At 40.3% G+C, this 20,074-nt stretch overlaps 1 protein-coding gene across 2 annotated transcripts in view; it reads right to left on the bottom strand.

Moving 5' to 3' along the window:
• The window catches only part of plxna1a (plexin A1a), a 307,799-nt gene that overhangs the window by 105,088 nt on the left and 182,637 nt on the right, over window positions 1-20,074 (bottom strand). The window lies entirely within an intron of this gene.

Below are 20,074 nucleotides of genomic sequence, written 5' to 3'. Positions count from 1 at the left end.
TTTTGCAAAGTTTAAGGACAGCATGGAAGGACAAAAATCTCTACATGTAAGTATACAAAGATGCATTTTTATGAAGCATAAGGTTCCAGGTGGATGGTTCCAGGTACAACAACACTGACGTACATCTTGAAAGGATGTACAGCATTTGTAAGTCACTCAGACTGCTCACAGCCTGCAATCACCCAGTGATGTTGCCAAAGTGTGAATAAAGCAGAAAATATGGGGGGGTAGGTGGACTACTGTTGTCATGCCAACAGATTGAGGAATCAGAGCATAGAGATAGAATTGTTTTTTTTTTGTTGTTGTTGTTTGTTTTTTTGGAGAGCAATGTGCCTTTTAAAAAGAGTTCATTGCAATATCTACACTATATGTCGCAATGATGACACAGAACAATGCATGTACATTTTCTGTACATAATTTCTCCAAATGCATCAAGTTCCAAACTACCCTCCCATAGCACTGACTACATCATGGGACTATGTACTCATTCAATGCAAACAGACTGACATATCAGTAGAAATCTATCTTTAAAAAAATCTGAAAAAGAAAAACAGAAAATGTACTCTCAAAAAATTACCAGTACAATTTTTGCAAATTGTATTGCAAAGAAAATGGGAATTTGTTTAATTACATACATATGTACATATTTTGTGTAGAATACAGGGCTATTCCCTCACTTCATATACGGAATGTTCTGTAATTTTACAGTTTTATTCATAAATCACCCACGTTTCTTTCAACTCAAAAAAGAAAAATCTTTTATATGCTCCACTAAGACCCAACATATATATTGGTTGGCTGGTATCAGTCATTGTTGACCAGATGCAGATTTAGCAATATCCACAAAGGTACTGTTGATAATAAACCAATAATCAGTGACTTTTTTGGGCTATGGCATGATTTAAACATGTGATATCCTGACAATAGAGCAAAACTTAACAACTTTGCCAGCTGAGAGCCTAGTCAGGTGCTAAAGTCACCATCTGTTTACTTTTCCATACAGAAAACAAGCTGCTCTGGTAAATTTGAACACAAGACACCATCATGATGAACAAAACAAAAACATGTTAAATGCATCCAGCCCTACACCTTAGCATGGAGGTAGCAAACAGAACATTTTCTGTGTTACAAATTTTTGTTTAATTTTTTTATTATTATTTTTTTAATTTATTTTATATTTTAGTAATGCCTTATTTATTGTTCTGTATTTACTATTTTGTGTGTTGTTTTTATTATTAACATTTCATTTTTATACCATCCTTTAACTGAGTAATTTTAATTATCACCTTTATTTTTATTATTTGATATGGTCTTACACATTATTAAATCAAATCACGTTGTCACATTACATTTCAGGTGGAAAGTGAGTGAAAATCTAAGGTGCCTAGCCCCCTTATAGAATTTAAATACAAAACAATAGAAATATTTAAGAAAAAGAAATGTATATACACAGACTCTAAATATACACATATACACATTAAACACTAGTATTACACTATTCCAATGTAAAGTACAGTAATAAGTTATGAAATAAAACTATGAAATATGCTGTTGTACACAATTTGCATGTGCAGTTAGTTTGAGGTAGATAATAAATGAGATGCAGGTACACAAGGGATAGAATACTGATATAGAAATCTTACAGATTGTACAAGATATGGATGCAAGATGTACATAATATCAGTCTTTATGTGCAAGTACAGATTTGCTAGATTGAAGGTACAGAGGATCAGAGTGAGTCTGATGAGATAATAATAATAATAATAATAATAATGAATTTTATTTGTAACGCACTTTACATTTTAAGCAAACCTCAAAGTGATTTAGATTTTAGAAGCATTTCTATGAAATCAAAGAACTGCTATAAAACATCTTTACACTCCATAGGAAGATCACGGGTTATAAGTTCTGCTTAAGAGAAAGGTTTTAAGTCCTTTTTTAAAACTCTCACTTGATGGTGGTGCCCTCAGATGGTCAGGGAGAGCATTCCATAAGCGAGGAGCAGCTGAACAGAAGGCCCTGTCCCCCATGGTGCGGAGTTTAGTTCTGGGGGGAAGAGGCAATTTGTGTTTATAGAACGAAGGGATCATGATGAAGTCAGTGGGGTGAAGAGTTCTTCCAGATACGTAGGGGCATTGACATAACTGCACTGGTGGGTGAGGAGTTGTATTCGATCCTGGCAGAGATGGGAAGTCAGTGAAGAGAACAGAGGATGGGTGTGATATGTTCATATTTACGCACTCTCATCAGGATCCTAGCAGCGCTGTTCTGAATGTATTGTAGCCTCTGGAGACTCTTGCCAGGAGATGTGGATGAGGTGGTGATTGTCCATGGAGATTATGACTCAGAGGTGCAGTGACAGGCCTATAGACCGGTACACCAGCTCTACTGGCTGTTCAGCAGCCTGATGGCCCGGGAGAAGAAACCTTCTTGGAACTGGCTGGTTTTGGACTTCATGCTTCTTTACCTCCTCCCACTTGGCAGCTGTGAGAACAGACAGTGGCCTGGATGGGTGGAGTCCTTTATAATCCTCCTGGTCTTCCTCAGGCAGTGGCTGGTGTATACATGCAAAAGTTTTGGGAGCTGGACCCCGGTGATGTGCTGAGTGATGGAGCCTGTTAGAAAGCTTGCCACAGTGCATGTGCAGAATATTCAGAGGATGTTCCGAGAATGTTCCAAAGATGCCAAACCTCCTACAGTAGAAGAGGCGCTGTTGTGCCCTTTTTACCACCTGTGTGGTGTGTTATCCTAGCTGTACTAAGGTAATAAATAAACCATAGCCAAAGCCGTAAACAACACTTAATGTTATTAAACAACATTTAATGATCTGCTACAACCATCTACGAATGACTGCTCTAAAACAGGAGAACAATAGGAGAGTCTGGACAATGAAATTGAATGTGTTTTTGTGCCCAACACACTATACTACCAGGTAAATAGCTTTAATATGAACATTTAATAAGAATTGTTTATTCCTATTCAATAAATCACATTAACAGCACATCAAAAAACATATCATTAAAACCTCAATCAATACAACAATCATGAAGGATAATTCAAAGTGACTTGCTGATGAGGGAATGATGCACATAAGAGAGGAAAAATGAGCTGAAGAGAGGAAAAAAGAAGAGCAAGCTGAGAAACGTTTATTAACTGTCCTGAAAGGTGTCAAAACAAAGTTGAAAGAGAAGATCAGATAGCACACCTGCCTAGCACAATGGAACAATATTATACCTGTGGGATTTGTTTATAGGGTCTCTCCTTCTCCCCCCTTCTGCCTTTATTTGCTTTAAAACCACTGCAGCTCTAGTGAGGCTGCAACCCAGGTTAGTGCACAGTGCGCTTCCCCAACACAGCATGTTCAGCTTAGTGAAGAACATGCTCAGTGCTAATGTAGCAGAAGCAGTTTTAATTCGTATAAATTTCATCAAAATATTACATTTAATGTGGAAGCATTTAGTACTGTAGCTAAAATGCATTATCTGAATTGAATTATGAATGGAATTCTCGTCAAATTATCCATGACGTCATCACTATAACAGCTACTGTGTTATGTGTATTGGTGAGACGGTAGGTAAATAACGTGTAAAGTGTAAAAAAATTGTCATAAAATATGTTGTAAGTTTGTGAAATAGCTTGTCAATATATGTGAATTACAATTTGTAAACAACATATCTTATGATTTGTTCAGTATGTTGATATTAGCGAGTGATCAGAAAGGCGATGGAACAGAGTAGTCTGCCTAGTATACAAGTATGTTTGCACTTGGTTTACACTTTGTTGTACAGGAGCTGAGAGCTGTAGTCTATGCCTTTTTATGAGCCCAACATTTCATTATTGTGTTTGTCAGGTACATTTATTTCATTATGTTTACTTTATTAATATCTTTCTATGTACTTCTATTGTTTTAGTAAGCATTGTTTCTGATGTTTAGCAAGCACTGTAATTGTGACTACAATCAGACTACTCAAATCACATAACAGTCTATTATTGTTGCCATTGTAACATAACAGAAAATGGGTTCTTGCCAGTCAGCTGCACATACAAATGCACACACCTTCTAAGCTGCTTATCCTCCTATGTCACACGAGGAGCTGGAGCCTATCCCAGCAGTCATTGGGTGGAAGGCAGGCTACACCCAGGACAGGTCCATTGCAGGGCAGACACACATATACAAACCCAATTCCAAAAGTTGGGACGTTGGTTAAAGCTAAAAAAAAAAAGATTTGCAAATCCTTTTCAACCTATGTTGAGTACACTACAAAGACAAGACATTTAATGTTCAAACGGATAAACTAGCATTTTTTGCAAATATTCACTCATTTTGAATTTGATGCCTGCAACATATTCCAAAGAAGCTGGGACAGGGGCATGTTTACCACTGTGTTACATCACCTTTCCATTTAACAACACTCAATAAGCGTTTGGGAACTGAGGACACTAATTGTTGAAGCTCAGTCCTGGGTCTCCGTTGTTGTATTTTGCGCTTCATAATGCACCACACATTTTCAATGGGAGACAGGTCTGGACTGCAGGCAGGCCAGTCTAGCACCCGCACTATTTTACTATGAAGCCACGCTGTTGTAAAACGTGCAGAATGTGGCTTGGCATTGTCTTGCTGAAATAAGCAGGGAACGTCCCTGAAAAAGACGTTGCTTGGATGGCAGCATATGTTGCTCCAAAACCTGAATGTACCTTTCAGCATTAATGGTGCCTTTACAGATGTGCAAGTTACCCATACCATGGGCACTAACACACCGCCATATCATCAGAGATACTGGCTTTGGAACGTTGCGCTGATAACAATCCAGACAGTCCTTTTCCTCTTTGGCCCGGAGAACACGACAGCCATGATTTCCAAAAACAATTTGAAATGTGGACTCGTCAGACCACAGGACACTTTTCCACTTTGCGTCAGTCCATCTCAGATGAGCTTGGGCCCAAGCCAGCAGCTTTTCTGGGTGTTGTTGATATATGGCTTTCACTTTGCATGGCAGAGGTTTAACTTGCACTTGTAGATGGAGCGACGAACTGTGTTCACTGACGATGGTTTTCTGAAGTGTTCCTGAGCCCATGTGGTAATATCCATTACAGAATGATGTGGGTTTTTAATGCAGTGCCGCCTGAGGGATCGAAGGTCATGGGCATTCAATCTTGGCTTTCTGCCTTGCCGCTTACTTGCAGACATTTCTCCGGATTCTCTGAATCTTTTGATGATATTATGGACTGTAGATGATGAAATCCCTAAATTCCTTGCAATTGCACATCCTTGCTTGTGAACGACTGAACCTTTCAGGGATGCTCCCTTTATACCAATCATGACACTCACCTGTATCCAACTGACCTGTTCACCTGTGGAATGTTCCAAACAGGTGTTTTTTTCCTTCTGCTTTTATTGCCCCTGTCCCAACTTCTTTGGAATGTGTTACAGGCATCAAATTCAAAATGACTGAATATTTGCAAAAAACTATAAAGTTTATCCGTTTGAACATTAAATATCTTGTCTTTGTAGTGTAATTGAATTGAATTGAATTCAACTGAACATAAGTTGAAAAGGATTTGCAATTCATCGTATTCTGTTTTTATTTGTTTTACACAACGTCCCAACTTCACTGGAAAACACTAACACACACAGACACACACACACACACACAGACACACACACAGACACACACACACACACCAAGGGGCAATTTCGCATGTCCAATCGGACTGACTGCATGTCTTTGGACAGTGGGAGGAAACCGGAGTACCTGGAGAACACGCAAACTCCACACAGAAAGGACCCAGGTCGCCTGGCCAGGGAATCAATCCCAGGCGCTTCTTGCAACCTAACTGCATAGTACATCATATGAAATCAAAACAAACTGATATTTCATATTTTAATGGTAGCTAAAATATACAATCACTTTTTATGGTCACTGTGCTACATGTAGACAGAGCTGAGAGCTTTTTATGACCCCATTGTTTGGTTCTTGTGTTTATCAGCTAATAAACTCGGCACTACGCCTGAATTCAAAGCTTTGGAGAATCATTACTTGCACACAGTGGTCACAGACCGATACACAGGGGTTACACTAAGCCACAAGCTAATGAGCGTGGCAGACAAGAGGCATCCATACAGTTGTCTGGCTGTTCCACATGCATATTCAGTGAATGCACTTTTACATCATAGCTTCTCAAAACAAAAATAAAACAGGACTTGTGTATCCTGACCAGATCAGGGTTACTGCGATCGTCTGGTGGCTAGGTATTTACTCATGGTGCCCGGCTGGGTTGCTGAAACTGGCTTTTGGAACTTGGAATATTACCTCACGGGCGGGGAAGGAGCCTGAGTTGGTGAGCGAGGTTGAGAGATACCGGCTAGAAATAGTCGGGCTCACCTCAACACACAGCTTGGGCTCTGGGTCCAATCTCCTTGAGAGGGGCTGGACTTTATTCTTTTCTGGAGTTGCCCATGGTGAGAGGCTGCGGGCAGGTATGGGCTTTGTCATAGCACCTCGACTCGGTGCCTGTATATTGGGGTTTTCTCCGGTGAACGAGAGGGTAGCTTCCCTACGCTTTCGGGTTGGGGAACGGGTCCTGACTGTTGTCTGTGCTTATGCACCGAACAGCAGTTCAGAGTATCGGACTTGTGGCCATGTGTTTTGGACAATCGGGTAAAGAGAGGAGCTGAACTGTCAACTGATCACCACCTGGTGCTGAGTTGGATCAGGTGGTGGGGGAAGATGCCGGTCAGACCAGGCAAACCCAAACGTATAGTGAGGGTTTGCTGGGAACGTCTGGCAGAAGAACCTGTCAGATTGATCTTCAACTCACACCTCCGTCAGAACTTTGACCAGATATCGGGGGAGTTGAGGGACATTGACTCAGAATGGGCCATGTTCCTCTCCTCCATTGTTGAAGCGGCTGACTGTACCTGTGGCCGCAAGGTAGTTGGTGCCTGTCGGGGCGGTAATCCTCGAACCCGGTGGTGGACACCCCAGGTGAGAGATGCCGTCAAGCTGAAGAAGGAGTCCTACTGGGCATGGTTGGCCTGTGGTGCACTGGAGGCAGCTGGCAGGTATCGACAGGCCAAGCAATCTGCGGCTTCAGTCGTCGCCAAGGCAAAAACCCGGGCGTGGGAGAAGTTTGGTGAGGCCTTGGAAAGTGACTTTAAGTCAGCTCCGAAAAGATTCTGGCAAACTGTCAGGCGACTCAGAAGGGGAAAGCAGTGTGCCACTAGCACTGTATATAGTGGAGATGGTGTGCTGTTGACTTCGACTGAAGACGTCATTGGGTGGTGGAAGGAATACTTTGAGGACCTTCTCAATCCCACCGACACATTCTCCAATGAGGAGGCAGAGTCTGGGGACATGGGAATAGGCTTGTCCATTACTGAGGCCAAAGTCACTAAGGTAGTTAAAAAGCTCCTTGGTGGCAAGGCTCCAGGCGTGGATGAGATCTGTCCGGAGTTCCTCAAAGCTCTGGATGTTGTGGGGCTGTCTTGGCTGACACGCCTTTTCAACATTGCGTGGACATCGGGGTGGTGCCACTGGATTGGCAGACTGGGGTGGCGGTGCCTCTTTTTAAAAAAGGGGACCAGAGGGTGTGTTCCAACAACAGGGGAATCACACTCCTCAGCCTCCCTGGTAAGGTCTATGCAGGGGTACTGGAGAAGAGAGTCCGGCTTATAGTTGAACCTTAGATCCAGGAGGAGCAGTGCGGGTTCCGCCCTGGTCGTGGAACACTGGACCAATTTCTTCATCCTCTCCAGGACTCTGGAGGGTTCATGGGAGTTTGCCCAACCAGTCCACATGTGCTTTGTGGATTTGGAAAAGGCATTCGACTATGTTCCCCGGGGTATTCTGTGGGAGGTGCTTCGGGGGTACAGGGTACATGGCTCTTTGCTACGAGCCATTCAGACCCTGTACAAACAAAGCAGGAGTTTGGTTCGCATGGCCGGCAGTATGTCAGACTCATTCCCAGTGAGAGTTGGACTCCGTCAGGGCTGCCCTTTGTCACTGATTCTATTCATAATTTTTATGGATAGAAGTTCTAGGCTGAGCCATGAGGCAAGGCTCTCAATTTACAGGTCGATCTACATTCCCACCCTCACCTATGGTCATGAGCTTTGGGTAATGACCGAAAGAATGAGATTGCGAATACAACTGGCCGAAATGAGTTTCCTCCACAGGGTGTCTGGACTCTCCCTTAGAGATAGGCTAAGAAGTTTGGTCATCATGGAGGGACTCGGAGTAGTGCCGCTGCTTCTTTATGTGGAGAGGAGCCAGCTGAGGTGGTTTGGGCATCTGGTTAGGATGCCTCCTGGACGCCTCCCTCGAGAGGTGTCACAGGCAAGTCCACCTGGGAGGAGACCCCGGGGAAGACCCAGGACACGCTGGCGTGACTATATTGCCCAGCTGGCCTGTGAGCGCCTCGGAATCCCCCCCAGGGAGCTAGTGGAAGTGGCTGGGGAAAGGGAGGTCTGGGCCTCATTGCTTAGGATGCTGCCCCCGCGACCCGAACCCTGGAGAAGCGGAAGATGATGGATGGATGGATGGATGGATGGATCATAGCTTCTACAAAAGGTTCTGATCTAATTTTAAATTTAACATACTACCAATCTGTATTTTAAACTTTATGCACTCTGAGTAGTTACATATTTTATGTGGGATTTAATATTGCACTAGAAGCCCTGATTATTTATGGCATTATGGCGAATAAACACACAGTGTAAGTTAAAGAAATGAATGATCCACAAGCTCAACTTCAAAAAGATGAAAAGATTAAAATGTGGGAAGCTGAGAAGCCAATGTTGTGTTGACAGTGTTTTGCTCAAATGCAGCCTCCAGTTATGCTTTTGGAAGCAAAAACATTTCTGCTGCCCTCTCTTTCCATCTCATTCCCTATTTCTCAATTGATTCTCATCTCTGAAATACACTATGCTGTACTGCAGAGATTTTGCTCAGAGAATGCTGTGAAAAACTGCTCAGTCTGCAAACAGACAAATGGGATAACCACAAATTGTATTTTTTTTGTGCCTGCAGTGCTTAATGGTTTAAGCAGAACAGATTAAGGTGCCTTATATTAATTAAAAGATTTTGAAGGTGATGTATTTGCCCCATGACCCACTGTGTATAGCTATTCAAAAGTATACAGAGTACCTTGCAGTAACATGTACTTTGGTGATTGGTTCACAACGTATGTATTGACAAGTTTTTACATGGGAAAAGTTTGGATCTCATGAAAAGCCAGATGTAAACACACCCAGGATTCAGATGCGGTCAGAGACAGATATCGACGGCACAAATGTATCTACAAATGTGAACAGAATGTCGTTAGTCGTGTGCAATTATATCAGCAGAAATGACTCTGCTGAGTGCTCAATAACAAGTGAAATGAAAAAGAAGAGGGAAAATATGAAAATATGAAGCTGAAAGCCCAGAGCCTTCAAGCACTCCAGGCCATTGATTGTGTCCAAGCCAAGCTTGTATACTCGTATTGTCATGGGGGCATGATAAACAAATGTAAAACAGAAACAACATATGTTCTGACAAGCTTATTACATGGGAAACGTACAATTGGATCTCCTCTGGTCACAACAGGGATGCATTTTAGTGAAAAGTGTACACAGAATCCAGCCAAAGTACATCCAGATACAATCCATACATCACATATTAACAAATGTTATAAAAGGTGTAAACAGGTTCAAAGTGTCATATGAAATATAAGAAGATCCCTTGGGGCTGAGGGGGGGTTTCATTCACAAACAAAGATAATATCACTATAACCACACAACTGCATGCAATGCCAGTGTCACTGTGCTACAGCTAAGCTCCAACACAGGTTGGTTGCCCACATTGTCAGTGTCTCTCTGGTAAGTGAGAGATGTGACATCAGTTACAGATGACTGCTGAGCTTCACTGGATAGGAATGCTCCAGAGTGAGAGCAGCAGGCCAACAGAGGCAGGACATATCCTGGATGAGGGCTATGAACCATATATTTAACTTAAAATAGTACAAAGACAAATCAAATGTTGAAACTGAGAAAGTTTAGCATTTTTTGAAAAATATATGCCCATTTTGAATTTGATGCCAACAACACATTATAAAAAAAGTTGCAATAGGGGCATGTTTACCACTGAGTGTCATCACCTCTTCTTTTAACAACTCTATGTAAGTGTTTGGGTACTGAGGAGACCACCTGCTGTAGTTTTAAAAGTGAAACGTTTTACCATTTTTGCTTGATTTAGGATTTCAGCTGTACAGCAGTTCAGGGTCTCCTTTGTTGTACTTTTTAGTGTGTAATGTGCCAAATGTTTTCAGTGGGTGACAGGTCTGGACTGCATGCAGGCCAATTTAGCATCTAGACTCGTTTAATGCAAAGCAAATGCTGTTTTAATACATGAGAATGGGGTTTGGTAATGTCTTACTGAAATCAGGCCTACCCTTAAAAAATAGTGCCTTCACAGATGTGCCAACCACCCATGCACAGATAAAAAAGGTCTTTAGCCTGGAGAGCGCATCGTCCATGATTTCCAAAAAGAAATTTGAATGTAATTTTTTCAGACTTTTCCACTTCCCCTCAGTCCACTTTGAATGAGCTCCAGCCCAGAGAAGGTGGCAGCATTCCTGGATTTGCCTTCTTCTTTGTGTTTAATAATTTCATTTGTGGATGTAGTGCCGAACTGTACAGGATTTTTTTCTCTGTGTGAGGATTTGCTACTTTTAACGCAAAGTATTTGTAATGATCCATAATGAATTTACTTCCAATATCTTGTATTAATACAAATTGAAGTGATGTGGCAAGTGAACTGGAAGGCTCTCATTCACTGCTCTTGTTTGGAGCACATGAGACACAGGCTGCCACTCATCTGTGATAAAATGCGCAGTTACGGTGAAATAACATCCATTAACAATGGATGCCCAAGCAGCATGTTACAGCTATCCTACCCATTTTTAGTGATTTTATAACATTGGTGTATGGTGTTGTTGTAGAGAATGGGGGCTGCTGTGTCAGTAAAATATCTTTGAGACGGGATGCTGTATCTTGGCTCCAAAGTGTGCAACATAGCACAAAAGCCCTGGTTCTCAACAACTGAGTACGGATGCAAATCCTTGGCAATAAACGTTGTGACAGAATTTGTAATTCATTTCCAATTTCAGTGGAAACTTTGACATCACTAACTCGATGGTCCTCTGTCTGGCAGCAAGTACAACTGTACAGAAAATAGGTGGAAACGTAATGTGGTTTCTCATGTTTGTTGTTTCTAAAATATTTTAGTTTAGTGTGACAACTTCCATGGCTCTTATCCAGGTCCCTTTACCCACCTAGCTAGTAGCTAATGAAATGGTAAAGTGAAAAATTTAAGACGAGCGTTTGAAGACGAATATACTTATTCGCATTTATAAGCACTGCAGTTGATTTCCTGGTACATTAAAAAGAGACTGGCAAACACTAAAAATATATGCAGCTTCTCTTTCGAATTTTCCCGTTCCAAAAATGCCGCATGTATATTCTGGTGCCTCAGGCAGAATTTAAGGTGGAACGAGAAAATTTGAACAAGAAGCTGGTGAATTAGAAGCTGAGTTCAGCCTCGTAAAACATGTTTTACATTTTACAAGAAACTATTCAAGTTTTGAGGAAAAGTTGCTGGAGATGGGAGGAAAGTGGCTATACCTACAGCTAAGAGCAGAGCAAAGTAAGACTGCGTTTTCACTTATATTTTTTGTCTACATTAGGATTTTAGCACATAAGGATTAGCACCTATTGGACATAAAATGTTGTGGTTCCCAAGGTGGTTTGATTTTTGTTGAAAGGACAAAATGGCTCTTCTTAACATTTGGGTTGTCGACTCCTGACCTAACCTGGCTTTTAATGCAGAGGGTGCAGCTGTGCTTGTTATGTGCTGTCACCAAGTGTTGCTGGCATCAAATTCAAAATGGGCATATATATTTTCAAAAAAACAAAAATTCTCAGATTCAATATTTGACATGTTGTCGTTGAAGCATTTTCAATGAAATATAGAGTTTAAATGATTTTACATCATTTACATAAATTACATTTAAATGAATTAACAATGTGACACCCAGAAGACCACAGAAAACAACTCTGGTGAAAGACAGAAGAATTTCTTCCCTTGTAAAGAAAAACTGCTGGCTAGATCAGGAACACCCTCCAGGAGGTAGGTTTATCTGTGTCAACAATTAAGAGAATACTTCACGAGATTAAATACTGAGGGATTACCAGGACCAGACAGGAACACAGAGAGAGCAGCTAACCACAGGTCTCAGGGGTTGTATTATAATACATGCTAGCTTTCATCTATTTTTCTAAATGCTGATGTTTAAGGTGTGTAATATCTGAGAGAAAATTTAGATTAGACAAAGGTTAGGCACCTATGAAATTTAAGGTTAAAGCTATTTAACTAGGCAGTAAATGTTTATTTGTTCAGAAATAAACTAATATTAAAGTAAATACAAATAATACTTTTGCAATAAAGGACTATGTATGTGAATGTGTTCATTTAACTATTTCCATACGTCTCCTAGCAGTAGCCCAGTATTATGTGTGGTCATCATCCAATATCTGGTTTGACTACTAAATAAACTAAATTATGTGCGTCTTAGTTCCACATCCCAAATCAAAATTCAGTCCATAACATGACGACACAGTCAGAAAAAAGTGCGGCTCCCTTGTTTTATCAAAGGAAAAACACAAAAAACAAAGCTATTGGATTAACATAACATTTAACCATATACATTTACATATACACTCAGTAATGTCCTATGCATTGTGAAAACGTGTTTTATGAGTCAAGATTAAACAAAGCCTTTTAATTAGGTTCCTCTGACAATGGAGGATATGTACCTTCAGGAGGACAACAATGTGATTTAAAAATAGCATGAGAAACCTGGGCCTCTCGTCTGGTCTTTGGGCACTAGTAAAAACTTTGCATGAGCTTGTGCCATCTCCTTGACTCTAGAATATAAAATTCATCTTCAGCCTCCATTAAGCTGAAGACAGATGCTGAGACATCTGGAAATTAAGATTTAATACACTTTGAATAATTAAAGGCTGCCTCCGATACCTCTGAAAGGCGTAGTACCAGAGGGAGCCAAAACTGAGGGCCTTCATACCCAGCAGGGTGGACCCTCATCAAAATGCGTTAGGTGTGAGAGCATACCTACTGAATTTCTAAAGAAATAATTAAAGTACAGGCCCACTGTTGTTCTCCCTAAAGCATGAAGTACTGTCTGGATGTAGCTGGCACACTTGTACACAATGGAGTAGTATGCGCTGAAATGATCAGAGTTCTTGGCAGAGCCAAATGCAAACTGATCCAGAACCTGGAGCTCCACAGCTCCTTTCCCGCTGTTTATAGTTTACTGGTGTCACAAATGGTGTTCAGATCAGACAAAGGGGTGATTTGGATACACTATTTACATGAGCCTGGCTTACAGTAGGGATTTTGGTTACTTGATTTGAGTAAGGGGCTGCTCCTACTTAAAATAATTTTTTTAATACAAAAACACAGACTACAACTAACATGTACTGTGTGTCATATAATCATACCCATCATATAACCATAATGCACATGCTGCACCAGTTATTATATAACAGCAAATTTATATGGAAGCCAATACTTTATTAGAAGCCTTGTTTATCAAGAAACACTCGCAATGACAATGCTAATTTCTGCTAGAGGAAAAATTACTGTTTCCTCATTGGGCTCAATACAACACTGCTAGATTCTACACACAGACTTTGGACAATGACACTTATGACAGACTTTCAGGTCATTTTTTAACTTTTTAAGGTTTCTACTTTGTATGTAATTTCAGTTCAACTGTGAATAATTTAGTAAATGCTTCAAGTTCTATATAATCAAATTTGGAATATTACTGGATTTGCCCATTAGCCCATTAGAAGTAAACTGTGTTCTTAAGTAAGGTTAAGTCCGGTATGCTTCTGTGCCTTTATTTTAAACACACAGTTTGTGACTGCAAACATATGTTATCATGAGGCCGTTTTTGTTTCCTTCTCCATGTAAGTGTTCAGGGAAAGTCCTTCTAACAACGCTGTGTTTGAGACTTCCTTCAGAGAAAGAGGTGTGTTACAGCCAGCTTAAAAGTAGCCAGACCACTTCATATAAAAAATGACTCTTTATATAAAAAAAGTGACTAGAGGGGCACCAACATGGAAGTCCTCAATGAATGTGGGTAAAAGGAGCTAAATGGCTAAAAAATCAAACTTGTTTCTAATCATTTGTGCAGGACCTTCCTTTAACTTAGGAAAGCAGAAGGATGTATTATTTTAAAAAACAAAAGAAAACTTTCCTGTATTTGCCCACTTTTCTATAGCAAAAGGTTTTGAGCATTAGGCCGCTGGCATTATGAGCTAAAGAGTGCTGACTGGTTGGCGAGCTGCTCAGCTTACTGGCCTATCGCGCAACTAATGCCAAGAATGTACATGAGGTACTGTTATTAGGTCTTATAACTGTTTATACATGGTAAAAATATACTGAAATATTCTACACTGTATACTGTATTTTATATAGAACAATGACAAAGCATTTACAAACCATGATTTTGCACAAAAGCTCTTAGGAACAGTCATTTTAGACTCGCTTTGGAGCACCCTCTAGCGTTTGACAAACCCACAAGACTGAGTGTCAATTCTCCTCGCTCACATTCTCTGGCCATTTCGTGTGATCAGAGTAAGTGGAAGTTTGTGAATGCAGGGTTGATTTGTGTCTCTAAAAATCTCCAGTGAAACCGCAGATTGTTTGACTAAACTGGGTGGCATTTTAAAGGCTCCACAATAACATTCCCATGCCTATTTAATATTGCAATACACTGAATACTGGCACAGGTCTAGAAAAGGAGAAACAAAACAGAGGCAGAGGTGTAAAAAGAAAAAGAAAACAAGCAAGAACTAAAGATGTGAAAAGAGGGGAGAGAAAGACAGAGGGAAGGAGAAAGAGAGGGGTACAGGAGAATACGTCTTAAAACCAGATAAGTTGGCTCTAGTTCAGAGGAGAGACAGAAATGATTACTTTTATGCATACAGCATTTGCTCTGCAGCAAAAAGCATGGTATAATGTCAAGCAGCCTTATTTCAGTTGTTGCCAAAATTCAGCTAGGAATCTCACAGAATGTCTAAACCATAAAACAAAAACCATGAGTTATAAAGCCATAATGCAAATAAAAACAAATCAACATTTGAACAAGTCTCTGTGTTTTGTGCATTATCCAACAATGTTAAAAAAACAACGATCAAAATGGCATTGAACCAAAAGTAACTGAAGTTACCTTGCTGTAGAAAGGTTAAGTGATTCATGAAAGTTTATGAAAATAATAAGCATATAGCCTAGAAAGGCACTACAATTTTAGCTATGTTGCTGTTGATGTAGGCAACACACACCTTTGTTTATATGATTAAATGCAATGCAGTGTGCCATTGAACCCATAAGAATCTGGAGGGGTTCCTTGGTGATGCTCATAACTTAATTAACAAATCACAATAGTCTCGCAGGAGCTCATCATTCATAGGACTCATATGCTGACAACAATGTTACAGAACATCCCGGTTTTAGCATCCTCAAAATGTATCTCATTCATTGTGCTTACTCTGAAGACAATTTAGCTCAACCTTTGTAACTCCCAAGGTAAAGGAATCCAAGGAAGATGCACTAGTAATAGGAAATCAATGAAAAGACAATGTGGTCAAAGTCAGTTTTCAAAAACTGGTCAAAGTAAAAAAGCCTTAAAGCTCTTGGAACAATAAAAAAGAGCACAGAATACACCTCTTCTCATCACAAAGCACCTTGTAGCACTGTATCAGACACAGCTGGCCTAGAGGAATGCTGTTCTGGTCCTGGAGTACGACTACATACATTTTTCGTGTGCACTAAATCTGCTCTAACACACCCATTTCAAACTTACACAAAGTTTATTATAAAGAGTGAGGTATATTACAACAGGGCATTTTTTTTACATTTACAGCACTAATATTTTCAAGGATTGGGAAAGGCAGGCCTAGTGAATCTATAGTTTCCATTGATTAGCTAATGTTTCAGCTAATGTAAGTTCAACAGATCCTTAAGGATTGTTTAGTGCTGACATCATGAAAAATATCTAAACGTTAAAAAAATTCTAAGCTGCAATAGGCATGCTTATATATTAATGGATATTAAAATTCTTTGCAAAAAAAGCCAGATAAACATGCACAAGTTATATGTGGTGTATCCCTTTGACCAGGGGTCGGCAAACCCAAATGTTAAGAAGAGCCACTTTCTCCTTCAATAAGAAATCAAACCACATATTATATCCATATTACCACCCTGGCTGTAAAGATATCTCTGTATGTGCTAAAAATATATAAACGTAAACACAGACTTACTTTGCTCTGCTTTAAGCTTTAGCTCAGCTATAACCACTTTTCCCCATATCCTCTGCAGGAAACCATTCCTTAAAAGATTTGACTTTTTACAAAATTGAAGTCAGCTTCCCATTCGCAGCTTCTTTTTGGAATTTTCCTGTTCCACTTTACATGGTGTCTTAGGTCCCATAACTGCTGCACCATTTCAGGTGGAACAGGAAGATTTGAACAAGAAAACTGGCATATGAGAGGCTGAACTCAGCTTCTTGACTTTCTAGTGTTTGACAGATTAAACATATCAGGAAACCAGCTGCCTGTTTGTAAACAGCAAATATGCCCATTTGTCTCCAAATTATCGGTGATGGCCTTAGATTTCTCTTTGCCATTACATTAGTTACTAGTTAGGTGAGATTGTTTTCTGTGTTGCTAATGTGCCTAGCAGTCTACGCACCAGCATCCAGGGTTGAAGGCATAGATATACATACCTAGTTGCCGCATTGTCTTCCTTATTACTCAACCGATTTTTACCAAAGTTTCATTATAATCCTCAGACATAGATTAAGATATATCGATATATATATATTTTTCAATATCTGATTGTGCTAATTAGCCATCCAGACCAGCAGAAAAGTATTCAGTCTGCACCTGATGTTAAAAACCAAGATTAGCATTATCTCCAGTATAAACAATCTCACAAACATCAACAAATCCATCAATGTGTGAATCACTTCTAATCTTAATACACAAAATAAAATAAACCCCCAAAATGCAGTATGAAGGACAAAGCTAAAGTTGGCTTCCTAATCGCCAGCTTCTTCTTGGAGTTTTCCCATTCCACCTTAAAGAGTGACTGCACCCCACTATTTTCAGCCAACACCACCGCTGGCTCAATTTTGAAAAATCTTGAAAAATGGAAGGGGCATGCTGGGAGGGGCCCTGCAGTGATGTTCAGGTTTAGAGGTGGGGCTGCGAGAGAAACTGGGTGGGCTGGGCTGCTGTGTTTTTAGAGCTAGCCTTGAGCCTTAACGATATGAGCCACTGACTCAAGCCGTTGAAGAGTTAATGTGGTATCAGAAAACGATTAGCAGCGAGCAGCAGAAGTGCCTGATTGGTAGATACCTAAAACCGTGACTGCTAGCTTCTAATCTGTTCAGCGGGTCCATATTCGATATAACAAGAGTTCTGACTTCTCAGACGCAATGAAGTATGAATGAAGAGAGTGGATTTTTTTTTTAAACACTGTCTAAGTTCCATTCAGTTTGACATCAAGGTTGCAGACTGCATCAACGGTCAACAAGAGTTTGCTGCAATGGCCCTAAATCATTACATTCTGCAAGCTGTTCATGACACTTACCTGTGTTATATCCGATTCCGTTCCCACATGTTCCCCTTCAAAAGTCGAAATCTCAGGCACACACACTCACTGAACATAAATCAACAGCAAGCAAGGCTGGAACTACAAAAAGGGGGAAAAAGTTCGAGAAAGGCTGTACGGATAAAAGGTTGACATAGTTGGTAATAATGCCCATTTAACATTAACCTTTCCTGATCCGTTTCACTTTCCGTAGTTCCAGTGTAGCTTGCTATTGATTTCTGTTCAGTGAGTGCATGCACCCAAGGCTTTGAGTTGTGAAGGAAAACGTGAATCGGATGCAACACAGGCAGCTTTATGGAGACTTACAAGAATCCTCACTTAATCGGTCCAACATCTTTATTACAAACCAAGCTTAGATTAATTTGAGTTATTTACAGTTGGTACAGACAGCTGGCATATCGCAGCCTTGTGAGGTGGTGCTGGGAGTATTAAGCTCACCTCGTCAATGGGGTTCTCTCCTCACTCCAGGGTTCTCTGTTGGTTCAATGCCATTTTGATCGTTGTTTTTTTAACATTGTTGGATAATGCACAAAACACAGAGACTTGTTAAAATGTTGATTTGTTTTCATTTGCATTATGGCTTTATAACTCATAGTTTTTGTTTTATGGTTTAGAAATTCTGTGAGATTCCTAGCTGAATTTTGGCAACAACTGAAATAAGGCTGCTTGACATTATACCATGCTTTTTGCTGCAGAGCAAATACTGTATGCATAAAAGTAATCATTTCTGTCTCTCCTCTGAACTAGAGCCAACTTATCTGGTTTTAAGATGTATTCTCCTGTACCCCTCTCTTTCTCCTTCCCTCTGTCTTTCTCTCCCCTCTTTTCACATCTTTAGTTCTTGCTTGTTTTCTTTTTCTTTTTACACCTCTGCCTCTGTTTTGTTTCTCCTTTTCTAGACCTGTGCCAGTATTCAGTGTATTGCAATATTAAATAGGCATGGGAATGTTATTGTGGAGCCTTTAAAATGCCACCCTTGCAGTTTAGTCAAACAATCTGTGGTTTCACTGGAGATTTTTAGAGACACAAATCAACCCTGCATTCACAAACTTCCACTTACTCTGATCACACGAAATGGCCAGAGAATGTGAGCGAGGAGCCGGCTTCTCTGGGCCTGAGCTCATCTGAGATGGACAGGCACAAAGTGGAAAAGTGTCCTGTGGTCTGACGAGTCCACATTTCAAATAGTTTTTGGAAATCATGGACGTCGTGTCCTCCGGGCCAAAGAGGAAAAGGACTGTCTGGATTGTTATCAGTGCAAAGTTCAAAAGCCAGCATCTCTGATGGTATGGGGGTGTGTTAGTGCCCATGGCATGGGTAACTTGCACATCTGTGAAGGCACCATTAATGCTGAAAGGTACATTCAGGTTTTGGAGCAACATATGCTGCCATCCAAGCAATGTCTTTTTCAGGGACGTCCCTGCTTATTGCAGCAAAACAATGCCAAGCCACATTCTGCACGTTACAACAGCATGGCTTTGTAGTAAAAGAGTGCGGGTACTAGACTGGCCTGCCTGCAGTCCAGACCTGTCTCCCACTGAAAATGTGTGGGACATTATGAAGCGCAAAATGCGACAACGGAGACCCAGGATTGTTGAGAAACTGAAGTTGTACATCAAGCAAGAATAGGAAAGAATTCCACCTACAAAGCTTAACAATTAGTGTCCTCAGTTCCCAAACGCTTATTGAGTGTTGTTAAAAGGAAAGGTGATGTAACACAGTGGTAAACACGCCCCTGTCCCAACTTCTTTGGAACATGTTGCAGGCATCAAATTCAAAATGAGTGAATATTTGCAAAAAACGATAAAGTTTATCCAATCGAACATTAAATATCTTGTCTTTGTAGTGTATTCAATTGAATATAGGTTGAAAAGGATTTGCAAATCATCGTATTCTGTTTTTATTTATGTTTTACACAATGTCCCAACTTCATTGGAATTGGGGTTGTATATCTATGGTTAAAAATTGGTAAATTAGCAGTTGTATTTTATATAGCTAGAGCGTTTAAGCCTGTTTATTGTTAAAACCGTTTTAGAATAATCAGCAGAGGTTTATTTTAATGCAAAGGACAATTATTTTATTTTCTTCTAAAAATCTAATTCTGCTGTGGAGAAGCAACACGGCAGTAAAATAGGCACATTGCGGCTCTGGAGCCACCTGATGCTGATCCCTGACTAAGACTAAGACAGGTAGCCAACCTAGGGAGATTTATTTTGGACACAAAGAAATGTTCTGCTTGACATTGTGCTGACATGACAGACTGAAGATGTGGACAGCTAAATGCACAAGAGCTCAAACATGGTCAGCCAACTTTTATAAAACTGTGAACAATT

Source organism: Pygocentrus nattereri, chromosome 9 (assembly GCF_015220715.1).
Source record: "Pygocentrus nattereri isolate fPygNat1 chromosome 9, fPygNat1.pri, whole genome shotgun sequence".
Lineage (NCBI taxonomy): Eukaryota > Metazoa > Chordata > Actinopteri > Characiformes > Serrasalmidae > Pygocentrus > Pygocentrus nattereri.
This window is presented reverse-complemented; position numbering and strand designations above follow the sequence as displayed.